Source organism: Eschrichtius robustus, chromosome 12 (genome assembly GCF_028021215.1).
Source record: "Eschrichtius robustus isolate mEscRob2 chromosome 12, mEscRob2.pri, whole genome shotgun sequence".
In the NCBI taxonomy this organism is placed as follows: domain Eukaryota; kingdom Metazoa; phylum Chordata; class Mammalia; order Artiodactyla; family Eschrichtiidae; genus Eschrichtius; species Eschrichtius robustus.
The window spans coordinates 104611012-104618818 of record NC_090835.1 but is presented as its reverse complement, the minus strand read 5'-3'; the positions used below and the strand labels follow the sequence as shown (position 1 = coordinate 104618818).

The 7807-nt window shown below is 45.0% G+C and overlaps 1 pseudogene; it reads left to right on the top strand.

Annotated features, from left to right (window-relative positions):
- Nucleotides 1–426: 426 nt before the first annotated feature.
- LOC137774324 (small nucleolar RNA SNORA18) lies at nt 427–576 on the top strand (annotated as a pseudogene).
- The last annotated feature ends 7231 nt before the right edge of the window (nt 577–7807 follow it).

Genomic DNA, 7807 nt, shown 5'->3' with positions numbered 1-7807 from the left:
CCCGCCCTGCTGCTCCAGCGGGCCGGGCCCTGCAGCCGCCCTGGGCTATAGTCCTTTTCCTCCTTGTCTTGGCTGGATTACGTTGTGACTTAACCTTTGCTGTACTTGTGGCCAGAGGGGTGGTGGATGGGGACCCGAAAGGAGCACATGTCTTATGGGGCGAGGCCTCTGCAAGCGGCGGGGAGGAGGAACCGCTCCTGCAGGCTTGAGGGTTGGGGGGGGTGGTGGGGGGTCAGCAGAATCTGGGCTTTCCCGATTCTCAGCAGCATGAACCCCGATGTCCTCATCCCATGTGCCCGGGTCCCATTCTTCCCCAGCACAGCGGGCCTGCCTTGTTTCCTAGTGTAACTTTCCCTGAAACTCTGCTGCCCTGGAGATGAAGTCCTTTGCCTTGCCTTCAGCCTTTCCTGCCCTCCTGTTACAGGAGGTGAGAGCCTCTTCATATGCTTCCCTCCTGCTTTCAAACCTAGCTTTTTAAAAAGAAATTTTATGGAAACGCCTCATAGATTAACTGTGTGATTTCCTTTACTCATAGAACTACCTGTTAGATCTGTGGGAAAGAACTACAAGACAGAGCTGCCAAGTAAACTATGAAAAACCTAACAAACTTTTTATCTTAGGTATTGGCATATCCCAATGATCTGTACTGTTCTAGGGTGTGATGGCTTAGGAGTGAATATGATTTGAACCTAATACATCTTTAGAGGGTGTCAAATTCAGAACCAGGCAGATCCATCGCCTGACCCTAAACACGGTCCTAAAGTAAATCGCTTGAGGAAATTGGATCCCAAAGATTACAGGTGGGGAATTTTGAAGTGTGTCCATATTTCATTGGAGATCAAAGAAGCCTAACTAAAAGAATTGTGGGCTGACTCACACAATAACTTCTTTTTGAAAGGGCTATTTTATCTTGAAGATTATGAGTTTGGAGGAACTAAGGTGATTGGCAGTGGAAAGAATCAGAACATGTGAAATTCCTTAAAAATTGATTGACTTAAATAACTTTGTGTTACACATAATTAAAAAAAACCCTTTACACTTTGTAAAAAAAAAAAAGAAATTAAAAAAAATTAATTAATTAATTAATTGTTGGCTGCGTTGGGTCTTTGTTGCTACGTGTGAGTTTTCTCTAGTTGTGGCGAGCGGGGGCTACTCTTTGCTGCGGTGCGTGGGCTTATCAATGCAGTGGCTTCTCTTCTTGCGGAGCACGGGCTCTAGGGTGCATGGGCTTCAGTAGTTGTGGCACACGGGCTCAGTAGTTGTGGCTCGTGGGCTCTAGAGCGCAGGCTCAGTAGTTGGGGCGCACGGGCTTAGTTGCTCTGTGGCATGTGGGATCTTCCCGGACCAGGGATCGAACCCGTGTCCCCTGCATTTGGAGCGGAGTCTTATCCACTGCGCCACCAGGGAATCCTCAAACCTAGCTTTTAATTGCTGATTAACCACTATCAGCTTTCGGTTATCTTCTTCCAGAAGTTAATCAGCTCCAGTGGTGAGCCCCCAGTTCTGCTGTCCTTATAGCAATGATGCCCTCGTATTTCTCATACGTCTGATGCATCACACCAGCTAATGCATCCCCCCCCCACCCCACACCGACCGGCCATCCCGTTTCACCACTGGTGAAAGCTATAACTATCTGTGCTGGGGTGTCTGGACTCTACCTGCAACCAGCCATGGGGTTTTTATTGTCAGTCTGGTGACAGCTGATCCAGCTCCAATGTCACATCTTAATGTCTGCTTTCTCGACCCACTCCTGATGCCAATCGTCACGTGTTGGATTCTCTGGGAAGCCATCTCTGAGACAGAGATTATTGTACAGCATGTTTTTGAGGGAGGGGTCTGGGGAGCCCCACCCGTGGAAGGGAGAGGAAAGAAGCAGAACTGGGCAGAGGAAGGAGTCGAGTTGTGGTTCAGCGCCCACAGGGCTGGAGTCCTTCGTACCCTCCATCCAGGTGAGAGCCACCCAGAAACGGTGTGTGACCTTTGACACTGGAGGGCTCTCCTGAGGTAGCACTTCCAGCAGCTGGGGTGTACATTGTTCCTGAAGGAGACCTGGGCAGCCCAGCCTCTTGTCCACTGCCCCCAGGGCAGATTATCTGACCCCCAATCCCAGCTTGTTTACTGACACCCGTGGCCTTGGATCCATCTCTTAACCTCTCTGATTCTCAAGTTTCTGTAAATTAAAAAAAAAAAATAGTTAAAATTAACATATGCCCATTTTAGAAAAGCCTGGAAATAGACTGTTTCCCATAGTGGCTGCACCAGTTTACGTTCCCACCAAAAGTGTACAAGGTTTCCTTTTTCTCCACCTCTTCACCAACACTTATTTCTTGTCTTTTTGATAACAGCCATTCTAAACGGTGTGAGGTGATATCTCGTTTTGGTTTTGATTTGTGTTTCCTAATTAGCGATATTGAGCATCTTTCATGTACCTATTGGTCACCTGTATGTTGCTGGTGGAAAAATGTCTTTTCAGATCCTCTGTCCATTTAAAAAATTGGATTATTTGGTTTTTTGCTATTGAGTTGTATGAATTCTTTATATATTTTGGATATTAACCTCTTATCAGATAGATGATTTGCAAATACTTTTCCCATTACATAGGTTGCCTTTTTATTTTGTTGATGGTTTCTTTTTGCTGTGCAGAAGCCTTTTAGCTTGATGTAGTCCCACATGTTTATTTTTGCTTTTGTTGCCAGGTCCAGAAGATCGTTGCCAAGACCAATATCAATGAGCTTCTTACCGCCTTTATTTTCTTCTATGATTTTACGGTATCAAGTCTTACATTCAAGTCTTTTATCCATTTTGAGTTAATTTTTGTGTATGGTGTAATATAGTGGTTCAGTCGCATTCTTTTGCATGTGGCTGTCCAGTTTTCCCAACACCACTAGAGACTCTCCTTTCCTCACTGTGTATTCTTGGCTCCTATGTTGTGAATTAATTGACCATATATGCGTGGGTTTATTTCTGGCCTCTCTATAATGTTTGTGTTTTTAAAGAGGGGAATGTTTCACATTTTAAAAAATGAGAAAGAGAGAGAGAGAGAGAGAGAAAGGAAGGGAGGGAGGGAGGGAGGGAGGGAGGGAGGGAGGGAGGAAGGAAGGAAGGAAGGAAAGAAGGAGGGAAGGAAAGAAGGAAGGAAGGGAAGAGGGAAGGAAAGAAGGAAGGAAGGGAAGAGGGAAGGAAAGAAGGAAGGAAGGGAAGAGGGAAGGAAAGAAGGAAGGAAGGGAAGAGGGAAGGAAAGAAGGAAGGAAGGGAAGAGGGAAGGAAAGAAGGAAGGAAGGGAAGAGGGTAGGAAAGAAGGAAGAAACCAGCTAGGTCCACTGGTTGTTGACATCTTGATGACCATCCTTGGAAGTCTCTCTACATTATAATTATTAATCTCGGTGACTTTTTACATCTTTCGAAAGGATCAGGGGTGCTCACATTTGTGCCATTGCAGTGAATAAACTGCTCCTGGAGACTTTGTCTGGCTGATGGTCCTTGTATTTGCCTGTAACGTGATGTTTCTGTTGTTCTCTGAGAGTCTAACAATGCTACACTTTATAAGCCATGCTTCTTTCTCAGAGATCATAAATTATAGACTCTCCAGCCACACTTGCTTTGTACACATGAGTAATATTATTCTTTGACTCCAAATTGAATAGAGAATCAACCAGATTCAGTATAATGGGTGCCTGATTAAGGATGAGGATTCACTAGTTTTGTGTCATGCAACAATTTGCATCTTTGCCTTAAATATATTAAGTTTAGGAAGCCAGCAACCATAATTTTTTTTTCATATTCCACCAGGTTTAGATCAGAATGGTGTTAAAGCACAATAAAATTCTCCCTTGCAAAAGCTCACCGATTCCTAATGATGGCAACACTCCAGAAACTGACCTGGAGGACAGAACCTCAGGATACAACATCTCTGAGTGTTTGTTAACCAACCGATCTGCAGAAATAAAAAAAACTCTGCGTCCAACGAGCTGTTTAGAGTGTTGCTGTGTGTGTGGATTCTGTGAAATTAGATCACACGCTGGTTAGGAGACAGAGAGCAATGGCCATTTGATGAACTGATACCTGTGTTCAGTGTGGTTTGGGGTTAGACTTTTTTAGTCATTAAAAAACTCAGAAAGCCAGGAAATTACTATAGTATTTATTTACCTTTGCTTTTCTTTTTTTTTTTTAAAAATGCTTCTTTATAAAAAAGTGAATCCCTCTCATAATTCTCCACGTTAAAAGACATACGAGTCCTAAGTACAATTAAATGCTCTCACCACCATGCTGGACTCTTATAAAGGCCACTTAATAAATCGCGTTGTGTTTAGGACTGTCACAGGCAGCATCTACCCCAGGATGTTTTCACAGTCTCTGGCCCCTTCTGTTTCAGCCTCGTTATAATTTCTCAGAAACCGACTCACAGACATAGAGAACAGACTCTTGGTTGCCAAGGTGGAGGCAGGTGGGGGAGGGCTGGAGGGGGAGTTTGGGATTAGTAGACGCAAACTGTTATATACAGGATAGATAAACAACAAGGTCCTGCAGTACAGCACAGGGAACTATATTCAATGTCCTGGGATAAACCATAGTGGAAAAGAATATAAAAAAAAGAATATACATATATATATGTATAACGGAGTCACTTTGCTGTACAGCAGAAATTAACACAACGTTGTAAATCAACTCTACTTCAATAAAAAAATAATTTCTCGGAAGAAGAGGTGTTGATGATCTCCACCTTCGCTGTTACCCTGGGAGAACTGCCAGCCTTACTTGCTCTCTGTGGAGGCTTCCTTGGTCTCCCAAGCGGAGGTCTCCATCCTCGGGCACCATTGCTCTGCTAAATGGCCCTGTGGCTTCTGGAAAACAAAGACACAAACGACTCTGTTGCTGCGACCAGCTCGCATCTCTGTTGCCTCTTCCCAGGAAACTGAACAGGGTGACAGAATGGCAACTGAACTGTGGTGATGGTCATGGGAAAGGAATAAGGGGGTTCCTGATTTTGATGGGAAGGTTGAACAATCTCTCTGAAGCAGTGGTATTCAAACAGTGCTAATAAGAAGGGGTGAGCCATGCATATATCTGGGGCAAGAGCATTCAGTGCAGGACTAGCAAGTAGGAAAGGTGGAAATGGACTTGGTGTTTCTGCGGAACCCAAAAGGCTGTGGGGATTTAGAGGATGGTGAGTAGGCAGGGGTGGGAGCTGATGCTAGAGAGCCTGGTAGGGGTCAGATCAGAGACGGTAAGGAAATTCGAGTTTAAGGAAAATGCTGTGAGAAGAGCAGCGTGTGGGTTAGGGTAGGCATTCAACAAAAGGTAGTTTCTTTTGTCTTTAAGGTTTCTTTTTTGGCTGCACCGTGCATCATGCCGGATCTTAGTTCCCCGACCAGGGATCGAACCCACGCCCCCTGTAGTGGAAACGTGGAGTCTTAACCGCTGGACCGCCAGGGATGTCCCTGTAGTTTTTTAAGAACAATAGGAAACCATGAGAGGGGAGGGTCATGGTGTAGTTCTGGTGATGGGACAGACTTGGGAAGAGAAATAAGGCAGCTGAACCAGCCAGAGTTCAGCCAGGAGACAGAATTCACACCACTTATCGGAACAGAGAGAGTTTAAAGAAACCTAAAAACAAGAAAAAATGTCTTTTATATTTCCCCACATTTTCCAGTTTGGGGGCTCTTTTTTCCTTTGTGCGGATCCAAGTTTTCATCTGGCATCATTTCTCTTCACCCTGAAAGACTTCCTTTTCTTGTAATGAAACAGTGAAACTTCCTTTGCACTTTTCTTGTAGCGTAGGTCTGCTGGTGCCTGTCTCTCACTTTTTTTGTTTGTTTGTCTGAAAAATCTTTACTCTGTCTTTATTTTTGAAAAATATGTTCACGAGATATAGAATTCTAGTTTGACAGATTTTCTTTCAGAACTTGAACTTACTTTCAAGTTCTTTCAGAACTTTTCTTACTCTCTCCATAAAATATGTCTTTTTTCTTTGGCTGCCTTTAAAATTGTCTCTTTTTCATAGTTTTTCAGAATTTTGATTCTGATGTGCTTTGGTATAGTTTTCTTTCTGTTTTCCTGATTGGAGTTTATTGTGCTTCTTGGATCTATGGGTTTATTGTGGCCATCAGTAGACTCTGAACCCCAAGAAGGCAAAGCCGGTTTCCTCTTCCGTAAAATGAGGGTGAGTAGGTGTTGTACTTACCTGGAAGCATTAACTGACAATGAGATAGCAATGAGATCCATAGAGAATTAAGCAGATAGTTCCCTTCCTGCCTGGAACAATTTTCTCCATTTGGGTCTGTCAATGGCTGGGATTGGCGGCACACCAAAATTCCAGGGCTGTTATTGGTAGTTTGGGGTTCCTGCAGGGTCTGTCCTGCATCTTCAGATCAATTTTTATGTTTCCCTCTACTCTGCTTCTACTAATATGGCAGACAGACCCCAAGGTGGTCCCCATGATGTTCATGCCCTACCTACATAATCCCCTCCCCTGGAGTGTGGGTGGGCCTTGGGACTTGCTTCTAGCCCCTGGTATAGCAAAAGTCAAGGGACTTTGAGAGATAGTTAAAGTCCCGAAATCAGCTGATTTTGAGTTAACCGAAAGGGCGAGCCTGAGTTAATCAGGTTAATGCCCTTGAAAGGGGCACCAGCCTCTCTGAGCTGAGAGACTCCTTGTGGGCTTCACGAAGAAACTGGCTGTGTGGGAGGGGCCCACGTGACAGGGAACATGGGCCACTTCTCGGATCTGCAGGCGACCTCTAGGACTGAGGGTGGCCTCCAGCAAAAGCCAGCAAAAATCAGGCCTCCGTCATACAACCACAGGGAAGAGAGTTCTGCGGCCAACTTGAATGATGTTGGAAGTGGAGCTCCAGATGGAAATGCAGCCCAATCAATACTTTGACTGCAGCCTGTGGGACCCTCACCAGAGCATCCAGTGAAGCTGTGTCTGGAGCCCTGACCCATGGAAACAGTGAGTTAATGAACGTGTGCTGCGTTAAGATGCTAAGTGAGTGGTGATTTGTTACACGGCAACAGATGACCAACACAAGGACTGAGGTTCTCATTTCCACAGCCTCTGCGGTGGAGGTGGCTGTGTTCTTCTCTGGGAAATGTCCTCAGTCAAGGACAGCTACACCCCACCCCCCGCCCAAGGCCATGCCCCTCCTCCTCCGGGGCAGTCAGGTCCAATGACTGGTCAAGATTGGGCAACGGGAGATGTGAAAGCACAGCCCACATGCTTCCAGCCCCGACAGCTCGGAAGGACCATGCCTGGGCTCTCGGTGGATTGACTGGGGACTTTAACGTGACTGCCCAGCAGTTCACCTCCTCCCTCTCCCAAATCCTGCTTTCTTTACTCCCCTGCGTGTGCATCCTGAGATCACTTCACAGAATACTTCCTACATGCCGATCTCTTCCTCAGGGAAGGGAACGTTCCCAGGGAACGTGACCTAAACTAGTCGTAATTATTTTCTTTAATACATCACTCACTGTCATGTGCTGTCCCCTAAAGTCTGAAAGCTAAAGGAAGAGGCAATTGAGAGAGGAACAGGTGCTGGTGACCTTGTTTTCATTTGCTTATGCTTTATAAACACAGATTTCCCTATTATTTTTCAATAATCTTTCCTCAAAAAGATTACTGATCTTTTTTAAGAAAAAATTAGTAAGAAGGCACTTGGATGGTCTCTAGAAACAATTGAGGTTCATTTTTAAAAATTTTTTATTTTTACAGAATGGGACATGGAGGCTGTGTGTGTGTGTGTTTGTGTGTGTGTGACTTGCCCAGCTCATTCACTCATTCACTCAACAGATATTTATCAGGACTGGAGCT